Here is a 14,862-nt window from a genome sequence, read left to right on the forward strand (position 1 = left end):
ATTTTTGAAAATTTGCATTTCTATAAATCTCATGAAAAATCATTTGGGGTCTATTACTTTTATTTTTTAATTTTAGGCCAAGTAACTCACATTTTGTTCATATCAAAGTTGGATGAATTGGGCTTGATAAAATGTTTATCTATTGAAAGCATTGTTTCTTAAACTGTAGTTTCAATGGAAAATTATAATTTTTATGGAAGTGGAGATGCAATGGAATGGTGGTACAAATATAAATCTCATGGAAGAATATATCATGAAAAATTAAGTTTTTGTGTTTGTTAGGAGGTAAAGGTCTACAAGTGGTATTTATCATTTTGTAATCATATTTATTCTTTAAATGAACTAGAACAAAAATTCTTACAAAAATTCTTAGAGAGATTAACTCCAAAAGAAGAAAATAAAGGAGAAAGTGAAGAAGAAAAATAAGTGGAACAGAATAATGAAAAAGAACAAGAGAAAGAAAATAAAGAAAATGAAGAAGAGGAGGAAAATAAAAAGGAAGAATAAAATGAATAAAATGAGGATGAAAATGAATATAATGAGGAAGAAAAAAAATAAGATGGAGAAGGAGAATAATTGTAATAAAGAAAAGAAGGAGATGATGCAAGTACTTGCACTTTAGTTTTCATAAAGGAAGATTCAATCTTTTCATTTCATGGATGCATCCAAAAGGAAAAACTTATTGTCTCTATAAACCCTAGTGTAACAAGTATATCTTCATCAACATGGAGTTAGAAAAGAAGATATATGTACAAGAAAATAACATCAAGACAATCGCTAAAATTTTCTATGGATAAATATGTTGACCATTTATTCACATTAATATGCTTTGGATTTGAATGAAATTTATGCTTTTTTTGTTAAATCCTTGGTGAGAATTTCTTAGATTAATATATATTAATGTGCTAAAGAAGTTAATAAATATTTGGTATAGGATGAAAAGTTTACACTGCAAGATTTTACACACAAAGAAGTCAATAATTTAAAAATAAACTTTTGAGTTATCTATTTATAGTATTGTTGCATTATCATTTCGAGGATTTCTCCTTCTTCAAGATGATTACTCTTATCCATGAGCTACAAAATAGCCTTCCTAGACAAGGATAAATTCTCTATAGAAGGTCAATAGCTTAGATATTGGGACAAATCGAAATTAAAGGATGCAACTCATAGGAGAAAAAACTTTCATCAAGAATCAATTGGTTGGGTGGGCCTCTAGAAATTTCCTTACTCTTATTTGATGGAAATTTGGGTTAGAGAAAAATACAATTTATCAATGAGGTGTCAAAATCTAAAGTAGTTTTGGTAAAAGAGCCTCACAATCTTATAACAATAAGTCGACATATTTTCTATTATCTATGTTTAAGAGTAACAAGGATTCCAATACTTGTCATGGTACAAGGACTTCAATATTCAACAAAGAGCTTTGGTAAGTGAATCTAAGAAGAGGATACCCTACCTAGGTTCATTTTAGGGTTAAAATGAGGATTTTATTTACAAATAGAGAGACTATTATTGTCTGCCTTACCAAAAAAATTAATGGCCCTCCTAGAGGACTTTAATCATATCTTCTTTAATAGAAAATCTAAAGAGGAACAACCTAGCAACCATAGTAATAAGAATCACACTACTCTTTAACTTTAAATCACCAAAAGCCCATTGAAGAACAAGATCCACATTAGGTCTTATTATTATTATTAATATTAATATTAATATTATTGTTGTTGTTGTTGTTGTTGTTGTTGTTGTTGTTGTTGTTGTTGTTGTTATTAATTTTATGAGTAATGTTAGTTGAAGATGAAAAATTGAATAAGAATGGAATTATATTAAAAAAGAATAATTAATAAGTGGTGAGACACATGCGAGGTCATAATTTATTTGGAAACTACTTATTTTCTCAATATGTTAATTGAGCACATGTCGTAGGAAAAAATGAGAAGATTCTAGAAGAGAATCTCAAATTCAAGTTTTTGCATGTAACCCCCACTATGACAATAATCATTTTTGAATGGGGTTATTTCAGGAAAAGAATATCAACATCAATTAATTCCTTTGGTAGTGGGAAAATGGATATCTTTTCTATATATTGAATTCTAGAATTTTGAAAAGGAAAGTTCATTGTTTTTTCTTGTGAGGAAGTAGTTTTTTTCAATTCTTGCAAATCATGTTAGTTGTAGGAGAATTTTGGTAGACATATTGTATCACAGGAGATATGATTTTTCATGGGGTTTTCGAGAAGATCTATACCAAGTTGCAGGACAAAGATCAAAGGAAGATAGTTGGGAAACAAAGGGTTGATTCAACAACAACAGATTCACTCATCTAGCAAAACCAGGTTCTCTTCTTCTTACTTGAATGTTTTTTTTTCAAAAATGAGAAAGAGGGGAGGAGGATTTTTATTTATATGGATGTAGTTTGAAAGAAAAAGATTTTTATTTGCATGCATGCATTTTCTATGGTAAAACTTTATGTAGTTTGAAGAAAAAGGTTTTCATTTGTATGCATGTATGTTCCATGGTAAAAAAAATTATGTAGTATGAAGGAAAAATATTTATATTTGCATACATGTTGCTTTTTGATATAGTGTTTGAACCAGAAAGAGGGTGGGATTAATAAAGTAGGAATTTAATTCCTCATACCCCTTCGAAAATAAATCTCCTTCTCCATTCCAGAAATTGATTAAGAAAATATGTATGCATGTATTCTACTTGTTTTAGATTTTGATATTTTGTTTAAAATAGAAAGAGGAAGGGTTAAGTAATATAGGGTTTGCATTTCTCATACCTCTTCAAAGAATTCTTCTTTTTTATATTTCAGATTTTCATAAGGAAATATTTATGCATGTACTCTTCTTTGTTTCAGATTTTGTTAGAGGAAATGTAGGTGCATGTATGAAATAGATGTGTATATCCTATCCTCTTTTAGATCAATAAGTTAGAAGCTTTCTTTTCAAAAAAATGTGCATATGAATGTGAAAATTATATATATCCACACCCTTTTTTAGAAACCCTTATCTATATATTTAGCCTCATTATTTTCTAATTCTTTTGAGAAAAAGAATATATATATATATATATATATATACACCTTTGAACATCTTACTTTCATATTTAACCAAAATTTAAAAAAATAGTATATTAAAACATTCTTTCTTTTTCAAATTAATAAACTAATAAATATAATGTTTAAATAAATAAATGAAAAAAAGGGGTAAATACTAAATAAAGTAATAATAATAGTAAATTTAAATAAATTTTTTTTTTTAAATATCTAATTTGCCGATAGGCAATTCCCTGTGGCCCCACCGGAATTGTCTCATGTCGTGAAATCGGCACTTCCTGTTGCCGCCGAATTTTTGCTGATAGGTTTTCTGTGATAGCTCCTATGACATGTGGTGTGGATATTATTATTCCTCTTCCACATCTACGCAAAGCGAGAGTAGGCAAGAAAGCGATTCTATTGATGTTTTAGGTTTGGACTTTTACTGCAATTTATTTTCTTCTATCAACTAAAGCTGTGACTTTTAGGGTTTTGCAGGTCAAATTTTAACCATATAGATTTTAGAATTTGCATGATGATGTTTTAGGTTTTTAACCCTATATTTAGGGGCAAAGGGTAAATTTGAATCACCTAGAAATGCATCGATGATGTGTTTCCAATTTAATTGCACTGATGATTTTATAGACTTTATGCTCTGAAAACAAAATTGATGTGAATGTAAGATCAGACAAGATTTGATGCATGATGGGAATATTGTGGTTGCAATTTCTTGGGAATTTGATTATGAAATGCTTTGGCAAAGCTATCGTGTTTAATTTCCCATTGTCCTCTCTTCATTATATATTTGTACCTCGATTTACTCAGGCATGCCCTAATAGAATCGAAACAATTTAAAATTCAACAGAGTTTCATTTACAAAGGATTTTCTCTTAATGTAGAAAAGTAGGGGGGAAATGGAGATTGGCAAGAGAGAAACACTTTTATTTTGGTTCATCATAGGAATTCAACTTCATGCCTCTTTGCAATTCAAGCTGGACAGGATCAACAGAGATGATTTTCTCAAAAAAATTATATTTGGGGCAAGCACTTCTTCTTACGAGGTACCATCAGTTCCTTATTTCTTTTCTCTTTTCTATTATTTCTTGTACTGGCAGAATAGTTGGTATTTGTCTCTGGTATGGCTGTGTACAGGTTGAAGGCGTAGCACAACTTGATGGCCATAAGCCTTACATTTGGGATACTTATACGGGAGAAAAGGAAATATAGAATTTGGATGGGCGCACTGATCATTTTGACACATAAAAGGACTAAGTTAAAAGTGCATGTATAGGGAAAATGTTTGATGGAAGCATAGGGGATGTTACTGTAGATCAATACCACCACTATAAAGTAATCTCGATTACTTCACTATGCTTAATTGGTTCTGGACCACTGGTAATTTTAAATAAACTATATTCATCAGCTTTAAGTTTGCTTACATGACTGCTGCAAACATTTTTTCAGGAGGACGTCCATCTTATGTTTAAAATAGGATTGGATGCATACAGATTTCCCATCTCATGGTCTGACTAATACCTGGTACTGCCAGAGAATGTTTTCTTTCAACAACAAAAATAGGAATAGCAGTGTATGCTTATTTTTTCTTGATGGTCTTGTCTACAGTACAAAATTCTAAAGGATTAAAACTAAAAAAATATTAAACCCTGTTTTTCAATTACATATTATGTTAACTTACTGTCCCCTGCAGATGGAAGGGGTGCCATCAATCCAAAGGGATTGGAATACTAAAATAATCTCATCAATGGACTCATTCTCCATGGTAATTGTCACATGAGAAGAGCCCAAGCTTACTCATTTACTGTAAACCCAATATTTTCTGTTCCCAATCAAATTAATTTATGTTATACAACTATGAGTAAAAGAAATCTTGGAACTCTATATAGGATAAAGAAACTAAATTGACAATTGGTGTAAGTTAACCCAAAAACATATGATTGAAGACATTTGTAATATTTGCAGGTATTCAACCACATGTTACCTTATTCCACTTTGATTTGCCCCAGAGCTTGGAAGATGCCTATGGAGGATGGCTCAGTCCCAAAATAGTGTAATGTTTTGATCTATAATTCATATTGAACTTGGTATTGTATTGTAACTTGTAAGTTGTACTTAATAAAAATGTTCAGAAGCAGGTATCTTAAGAAGTGGCTATGGTTATTCATGAAGCTAATCTTTACTCTTTAACAGATGCCTAACAGTTTTTGATTTGTTGTTGTTAAATAGAGAAGATTTCAGAACCTTTGCAGAAGTTTGCTTCAGAGAATTTGGGGACAGAGTGAAGTACTAGACAACTTTCAACGAGTCAAATGCATTTCCCCCTTTAAGTTAGGACATTGGTTGGTGGCCTCCATAGCGTTGTTCTTATCCATTTGGATTTGGCAATGTAGTGCAGGAGATTCTATGGAGGAACCATATATTGTTGCTCATCATGTTTCGTTATTGGATGCTGAAGCAATTGAACTCTATAGAGAAAATTTTCAGGTTGTAATTTTGAACACTTAAATAGGGCAATAGTTATTCTTATGAGTGATTTGCTCATGCTCACTTCTGAAAAGGCTAAAGTACTCTCCCTTTGGTTTAGCCCTAAACTAAGAAAATAGAAAAGCCCTTGAGGGCTATGAAACCAGGGCTTGAAATTTGGAGCGAAGGACTTTAGCTTTTAATAGGCCCATAAAATTATGGTTTAATAGCTGGATAATTTTGTTTTTCCTGCAGGCCAAACAAAAGGGTTTTATTAGCTTGGTCATTCTGGCGATGTGGTATGTCCCATTGACAAACTCTTCCAAGGACATAGCTGCAACTTAGAGGACTCTTGATTTTCACAATGGGTGGTAAGTGTTTACTGAATTGAAATGGGTATAATAGTGGTTTATTAATGGGAATCACGAAGACAAAATTATCCAAACAGTGTTTGTGAGAGGGGTTAGGTTTGTTAAGATATGGAAAAAGGGGCATAAAGTTGGCTCAAGATTGGTGTAGGGGAACATTGTGATGTGCCAAATGACCATCATCCTCTAAAAAGGGTTTCTTTCCCCTTCTCTGTAGCTATTTATACCCACTAACTTGGCATCTCTTTCTTCCTATTTGTATTGCCCACCTTAGCCTATTTATCTCCATGGTTTTACTTGTATAGACCTTCTTGAATGGTTGTAAGGTATAGGGGGAGAGGGGGGACAGAGTAGGAGGTCTTGTTTTATCATATTTGTGTCAGGAATTTAAGGATTAACCTAGGAATCTTCCTGAGCTTGACTTCATTTTGCATTGTATACTCTAGGTAAATGAATTGGGTTGAGAGAGAATGCTTAAATAGGCTCAGAATGTTGTCAAGTTGATGAGTGGTGATGTCAATAGGAGGCAAGTGAAAGTTACTAATTTTGCGAGGGTGGAAGATGAGGGCAGAGGGCAAAAAGGCTGAATATTAGAATTAAACATAAGTTAGGCCGAGAGTGTAGACATATACATATAAAAAAGTTTTGATTCCTCAATCCATTGTAATATGTTTGCAACCGAGGTTTGAAAAGCAAGTGAAAAGTAAATGCTCAGTCGTTGGAATCTTTTGTATTTGAGAATGACTGTTCAGTCTGTCTAATTATATTGTACTATATCTTTGATATCCCAAACTCCTTTTATAGTTTAAGTGATTATAAATTTCTTTGTTAACATACTGGTTCTGCAATAAAACATTGAATTTGTGTTGACCACTTCCATTATGCTTAGAACTTGTGTGATTGTGAACGATTATCATTGTACTCCCTCCTACATATTTCACAATAATCCTGATAAGCCTAACTCAAAGCATTAGTTTAGATACCAAAAATACACATGAATAGTTTGGGTTTCCCTCATTACTCAATAGAGATCATAGAAGACCACTTGCTAGTGCATTTTTCTTGCTTGTGACTTGTCATTTGATGATTCTATTTTGTTGGTATGGGATCTTGACATGATGTTATGTTATTGAATATTTTAGGTTGTAAAAGCTTATCATGTCAGAGATTGAAGTTATTGTTTGATGTGACTGAGTCAGCAAGAGTTACTCACTATAAAGTAACTCGTTATGAAACTTCCCCAATTGTCAATAATAGATTATTTAGAGACATGCATTGAGTTCTAAAAGTGGGTGAGGTCCTGGGTGCAACCCTCTATAACCTGGAAGACCACATTGTTGAGTGCATAATTCCATCAACATCACTAGTTAAAAAGAGGTCACCAATATTGCTTAGGAACTACTGGAGATTGGAGATGATCTTGGAGTTAATAATTTGCTGATGTAAGGAAATCTGTAGGGCATGACTATTGCATTGGGAAGTGATTAAGTCCAATCCTAAATGTGATGAACCCAACAACTGCATATACCATCTTCTTCACAGATATAACACTCAAAATTGAACATAAATAAGCATTAGATCTCACCCATTACCATCAACTCAATTGGATATTGCATATATTGATTAAAATAGGATCAAGATTATTGCTTGATAGATTATTGGCTTTCTTAAGTCAGTGAAGTATGTCGGATGCCTACAGATTAATGGAGCTATAATTGGAAGGTATTACAGCATCTTGCTGCCTTAACTACAGAGCAAGGCCATGTGCCCTTGGTTAGGTTGTAGCTAGCAAACAATTCATCTTGTCTAGAGTTTTCCCAATAAGGCTTATATTTAACTTGAACTGCAAGTAGCCCATGCTTTAGTCAAAGAAAATATGCATTGATGTATCCAAGTAACAGTAGAGGAGGAATGTGCTATCTCCTTCACATTGTTGGAGGTAAGAAGGATCCTTGGTCTATTTGTAGCCAACAAGGAGATCTATTGCTGTAGAAAAAGTGCATTATGGATTTTTAAAAACTAACTCGATCTGAGTCTACTAAGCTGTCAAAGTGCTCTACAATTTGGGCCCCCACTTCCCTTGGCCTATCAATGCCCTGGATTGGGTGTGGCTTTCTCACATTAAACCTGCCAATGTTTAAGCGATCTAATGCACTTATTTTTAATGGTAGATAAATCTTGTTTGAAATATCATGAATTGTGGTTCCCTTAATGTTGCTTTTTGGTTTCATCAATGTTTTCATCTTGACAATATTAAAGGCATCCCTGTCTCACAAGTATGCAGAGTAAAGAAAGGAACTATAAAAATAAGGGTGCAACTGCAAACACAAAGAAATCATATCATCTAAGCTACATACCCAAAATCAAGACTGAAGCCAATGCATGCAACCTTAAATTTTTCCATCTTTGCAGGAAGTAGAAGGTAGCTAAAAGTGCCCCAGCATAAATTCAACAATGTTGAATCTGAATTCGCACTTGACAAGTAAAGAGAATCAGCAACCTCAAACCATCACCATCAAAGACATAGAACCTCTCAATTAGTTAGACAATTTAAACACATACTATCGGCAGTACAAATTGGAGCTTCCTCGGGTCCAACCGCTAGTAATAAAATGCACTTGACAGGTAAATAGAATCAGCAACCTGAAACCATCACCATCAAAGACATAGAACCTCTCAATTAGTTAGACAATTTAAACACATACTATTGACAGTACAAATTGGACCTTCCTCGGGTCGAATCGCTAGTAATAAAATTCGCATATGTAGGTGGGGTCGTAGAGGGATGGGGCCATATGTTTTGTTTCTTTTTTTAATTGTAAAATTTGTTTAAATTTAATTCAAAGTATTTATTATTAATTTATATTTTTAAAATACTTTTTAATTTATTAAATTTAGTTTATGTTTTTTTAGTTTGTTTTTATATATTTAAAATTAATTAAAATTAAATATATTTTAAATTTGGTTAATCAATCAAAATTTATTTTCATTATTAAAACTTTTTTGTGATTAAAGTTTTTTTTTTAAAGAAGAAATGTTGTATCAAAATTATATATATATATATATATTTCTTTTACAAAAGCTAATTCAAAGAGCTCCCAGAGAAAAGAACCAGTAAGAAAAACTTTGATCCTTGCTCTACAATACATAGAAAGGTTGTGAGACTTAAATCTTTTCAAAAGGTGGGGGTTCAAGGATGGGTCGGTCGGGAGGTTATCAAAATTATATTATTATGCAAAAAAAATATTTTATTAAAGAAAGTATAATTTGACTTTTATAATGAATAAAAGAAAAAGGAGATTTTATTTTAATGAAATATTTTTGTTATTAAAATATTAAAGAAAAATTCAAGTTATAATTAATTCTTTAGGAGAAGTATGTTTTCAGTGGATCTTATAAAAAAGAAACTTATCTTACCAATTTGGACTTTTCTTCCATCAAATATTTTCTTCCTAAGAGCTCAATACATCTTCGATGATGAGAAAAGAATCATACTGGTTTGAATTAAATATAGCAAGAGGAAAATAGACTATTAACACATATGAAAGTCAAATAGATAATCAAACATTAAGAGATCCATTACCTTGAGATAGTTTTCTTATGACAATAGTTTCTGATAAAGATAAACAAATTTTACAAGGACCTGAAACCCAAAGTATTACAAACCAAGGCCAACAACCAACCAATTAAAAAACCTAAACAACACAAGGGAAAAACCCCACACAAACCGAAAGAAAAAAAACAAAACCAACAGTGTCAAAAAATAGTGCAAAGCCCTCAACTAAAAGAGTGCACCAATTCAGTATTTTTATGAATAATCTTCTTGTTAATTTTCTCCAAATCCTCCATGATGAATCTGGAGGTTCCCTGGTCCTAGCTTCGGCTTCTGGTTCTAGCGCAATGACTCGAGCTAGTCTACCCACTAGCAGCACTCTGTCAACCCTCTGAGGCATTCTTTTTCTGCTTTTCCCCCAAGGGAGGATCACTAGCGATGGATCTGGTTCTATTGTCAATCATCATGGAATTAATTTTCTCCAAACCATCAGCACTATTGTTCATCGCCTCCCTGTTGATTTCCATGAGATCGTTTAGGCTTTCCTTGATATCACTCACATACTCTTCCAACTTATCAATTCTATGCTCATGGTAGACCTTCATAGTTTCAACATCCTGTGATATCTTCTGGATCATGCTCATGATCTTCTCAGTTTTACTGGGCCCAAGGGATTCCATGAAAGTTTCAATAATTTTGTTAATCCCATCTTTCAGGGATCCAATTTCCTTATCCACCCAATTCCAACAGTTCTCCTGACTTTTAGTAACCTCCAAAAATAGGTTTCCCAACACCTTCTCCTCCTTTTTCTCGCCTTCATTTTCCTTATTCACAATCCCTTGTTTCTTATTATCCACATTGTTGGGGATGTCCAACCTAATCTCATGGTCTAGGTCTTTGGACCCATTAGATTTGGTTAATTTTATTTTCTTTTTGGTGGGGGGCTCCAGGTCTTGCATTTTACTGCTGCTAGCAGCATTTGAACTTACTTGCCGCCCACCTTGGAGGATTGGTTTTCCTGCTACTATTAGTTCCTGGGGTCACCATAAGCTCACCTTCTTTCTTTGGTCTATACTAAGGGTTCTACGTATCCTTGATGACATGCCAATCCATGGCAATACCACTATCATCCTCATCCATCTCCCTGTCAGAAACAAACTGCACATCAAGGTTAGAGGAGGAAACATGGGTTTTATCTTTGGGGGAGGGTTTCACTTCATGAGCTTGGGCATATTCTATAATCAACAAGATAAGCCCTTCATGAATCATAGGGTTATCTTGGTTTTCAAAATGTTTAACTAAACTATTCTCCAAGGACGAAACCAAGTAGAAGGGGATGGAAATAATTCTACCATGCCTAAAATGATTTAATATAGTAAAATGATGTGATAGAATGCTAGCATATCTACCATCTAGGGTGATGTACCTCATGAAGAATTTCACCATATCAGCCCAGAGGGAATGCAACTCTTTCTTGTTATACCCACCACCCACCATTTTCATAACCCTCTATCATTCCTTTTTCTTATCATAAAAGGAAGCGATAGCCTCCTCACCTGACTTCCAATCTCTATATAATTTCCCGCCTTTCATAGCTAGACCAGTAACAATGACAATTAGGTTTTTATTAACTTGAAATTGCACACCGAAGGCAGCCAACACACCCTTATTCCAACCTTTGACAAATATTTTCATAACAATGGCAGAATGACCATATAGGCTCTCCAAAAAGGGCACCATCCCACCATTATAAATTTCCTCCCAAACCTCCTTATTCTTCTACCATTTATCATAGGTCATGGGTTCAAACCTATTCTTTTCACCTCCCATTCTGTAGCTTGAGCAATTTAGACAATAGTACTCCAGAAAAACCAAGAGGAAACAAAACCGAAAACATGATAGACTGAAAGTTCTAGAGCTTCTCAAAGTGGTAATAATTCAAAATACCATCCCAATGGCCCTTATCCCATCATAATCTTTCACCATTAAATTCATTGGAAAGGCAAAAGACCTCGACATCATTTCTTGCCAGGTTGCACAGAGTTTTTGGGAAAGTTTCCCTTCCTCTCCACCATTTAACTACCACGTTATCAACTGCCAAGTTGGCCAAATGATCCGCCGGTTTATTTCCTTCCCAAAAAATGTGCGAGATATTGAAATCCTCTAGGTCACCAATCATTTCAAGGCAATCCTTGATTAAGTTTGAAATAGTCCAGCTAGGCTCTGTACTTCCCTTAATGCATTTGACAATGTTAAGCGAGTCACTTTCCAGCCAGACCCATCTGAACCCTCCTTCCTCACCATGTGTAGTCCTATGTAAGTAGAGTTGGCCTCCACAAAATGGTTTTTTTGGGTACCCAAAGGGAGAACCACTGCAGAGACCAGCAAATCCAAATGGTTCCTCGCCACTCCCCCATAGCTAGTCGGCCCAGGATTTTCTTTGGCTGCCCCATCGATATTGATTTTGATCCACCCCAGAAGGGGCGGATGCCAATAAACATTCTCTCTGGTAAGTTTAATTTTATAGATGGGGATATATATATTCAGGCATATCTACCACTACTTGATATTATCCAATTCCTCTAGGCTAGACTCAAGTGGAGGATCATTTTTCCTACCAGGATAGTAACTAAGAAATTTTTCCTTAATAGCAGTCCTTATTTTGATAGCCACAACAAGAGCATTGGAATCCATATCTCTGAAAACCCTATTATTTCTTTCCTTCCACAAACCCTAGGCAATGTGAGGTAGGGATAAGTTCCATAAAATACCAATCGCATGGTTTCCATATCGACACTTCCATTGGTATGAAAAGTTTTGTATAGAATCAAGGGGGATCCAATTAATATTCAATAGTTTGAGAAAGAAGGCCCAAATTTCCGTAACATACGAACAATGTAAGAGCAAATGATTAACATTTTCATCTTCTTCTTTACATAAAAGAACATCTATAAGTGATGGGGATTCCACATTTATAGAGATGGTCAATGGTAGAGATCATGTTTTGCATGAATAACCAGAAGAAGATATTAACTTTAGGAATAAGAGTTTATTCCAAACTCTAGCCCAAAAGGGGGGAGGAGAAAAAGACCTGGTGATGATTCTAAAAGCATCCGCTACTAAAAATGCCCAAAGATAGAACCCATCCATATGACCACATCTTCCACTAGAGAGGATGGAATGATAATCAGGTTCAACCAAGAATGCAAAGGAGACATAGAAGCATCCAAGCCTCTCAGGTCCACCCAAACTCCATTACTGATATAATCTGTGACCCAAGCTCCAATCAGATTAATACATTTCTCTTTTAATTGTGAAGCCCACACTGAATTAGACAATGATCCCTCTCCTATCCACCATTCATCCTAGAACCTTATATCTCTTCCATCTCCCCGAACCCTTTGGTTTCCTTGAGAGATAGTGGGAGTGGATCTCAAGAAGTTGCTCCAAAGATTAGAGATTGAATTTGGGAGGTTATAATTTTCCAGAATTCTTTAAAAATGATGAATTTGGTATTTGTCCTTAAAAATATCAATCAATTCATTGTTCTCCTTTGAACATCTCCAAAGCTACTAAGCCATTAAATCTCTGTTGAAGTCTCTCAAATGTCTAATATCTAGGCCTCCCCTATTTCTATGCAAATAAACCTGATCCTAGGTGACCAAATGAAGCCTACTTTTGGATTAAGTACCCAATCATAGGAAGTGATTCTGTATGCTTTCCATTCTATCAACAAATTTGGCCAAGATTTTAAGAAGACTCATAGCGTACAAGGGAAGATTCTGAAGCGATGCCTTAATTAAATAAAGTTTACTTGCTTGGCTTAACAAAGCACCTTTCAAGCCAGCCAACTTCATTTGAAATCTATCAATCAGAATAGACCAGAAGGAGTTTGGGGCAAGTCCCATGCACAAGGGAAGACCCAAATATGAATCAGGGAGAACACCCATCTTTCAGCCCAAAATATTGGTAATCTTTATTTTTCTATGCTCAGGAGTATTCATGAAGAAAATGGAGTGAGAGATTGACTTTTTTCCCCTATCCTTTCTCATAAGAATCCAGGGTAGCTTTAATAGTATTTGAATCTTTAATTGAACTTTCCCCCATCAGCAACGTATCATCAACAAATTGCTAGTGGGAGCAAATAGTAGCTTGGGAGGAAGGCCGCAAACCCATCAGATTGCTCTTCTTGATATCTCTTTGGATAATTTTGTTGAAAGATTTACTCATAAATATAAAGAGAAACAAGGAGAGAGGGCCCCCTTGTCTAATACTCCTCAACATCAAGATGAAATTAGATGCTCAACCATTGACCATAACCAAAAATTTGGGAGTGGTAACACATTGATTAACCAGCTGGATGAAATGGCTACCAAATCCAAAGGATTGAATCACTTTAAACCAAAAATCCTAATTAACCCAATCATAACCCTTGAGGAGATCCAAATTCAACAAGAAGCTCAACTTCTTATTGACAGACAATAAATGGATTTCTCATGAACAACAATATTAGAATCCAAAATCTATCTACTAGGAACAAAATCATTCTGATGCTTCAAAATCAAAGAGGGCAGGAAATTTTTAAGCCTGAACACAATGATCTTGGTAAAGATTTTATAGATTGAGTTCCATAAGCTAATGGGTCTAAAGTCCTAAAAAGAACTGGCATCAGGTTTCTTAGGGATTAGGACAAAAATGGTGGCATTCAATTCCTTAAGTAGTGATCTAGAGCTAAAGAACTCTCTAGCAGCGTCTACTATTAGATACTTGGTTAATCCCAAAGACACAGAGAGGGGGTGGGGGGAGGTGAATCAGTGTCTAACTAGTAGATGAAAGATTTAAACTTATTTGCAACTTTACAACCCAAATTAATATACTGGTAAGCAAGTAATAATGTAGTAAAGAGAAACAAAAGAATAAGCATCAATGCACACCATAACACATATATTTTTGGCGAGGAAACCTGGTAAGGGAAAAAACTCGATGGGATTTTTGACCCACAATATTTACTCATTGGCCAATATGAGTAAATATTACTTAGTACAATAGGGGCCTGCACATGCCTCACTGCTCAATACAAAAATGGAGTCTCACTAACTACATAATTGAATGGTTAAATCCAATAATACTGTACTGCTCAAAATAGCATCCGCAATGCTAGATTCAGTACCAGTTTAAGCTCTGTTTGATACCTCTGCCAAAACCTTGCTTTGCTCTACTCTTCTCCTTATTTGCTCTTAAGATAAATACATAAAAATGCATATATAATTACTCACTCTCATATACCGCTTACATACATACCTACATACATACTCTCACACAATTCAAATGACCTACAAGATCTCATACATATATGAGTCTTTACAATACATCATGTTGGCTATACAAATATAATATTACATTACAATACAATTTGCATAA

At 34.3% G+C, this 14,862-nt stretch overlaps 1 long non-coding RNA gene across 2 annotated transcripts; it reads left to right on the top strand.

Annotated features, from left to right (window-relative positions):
* Positions 1-3,457: 3,457 nt before the first annotated feature.
* On the top strand, positions 3,458-6,631 carry LOC131027310 (uncharacterized). 2 transcript variants are annotated; one of them, XR_009102482.2, is made up of 5 exons: positions 3,458-4,100; positions 4,192-4,578; positions 4,748-4,819; positions 5,020-5,541; positions 5,776-6,631. It is a non-coding gene; the product is annotated as an uncharacterized LOC131027310 (long non-coding RNA). The 2 variants fall into 2 exon arrangements; XR_009102481.2 differs by having other exon boundaries at positions 3,458-4,578.
* Positions 6,632-14,862: the final 8,231 nt, after the last annotated feature.

Source organism: Cryptomeria japonica, chromosome 4 (assembly GCF_030272615.1).
Source record: "Cryptomeria japonica chromosome 4, Sugi_1.0, whole genome shotgun sequence".
Classification (NCBI taxonomy): domain Eukaryota; kingdom Viridiplantae; phylum Streptophyta; class Pinopsida; order Cupressales; family Cupressaceae; genus Cryptomeria; species Cryptomeria japonica.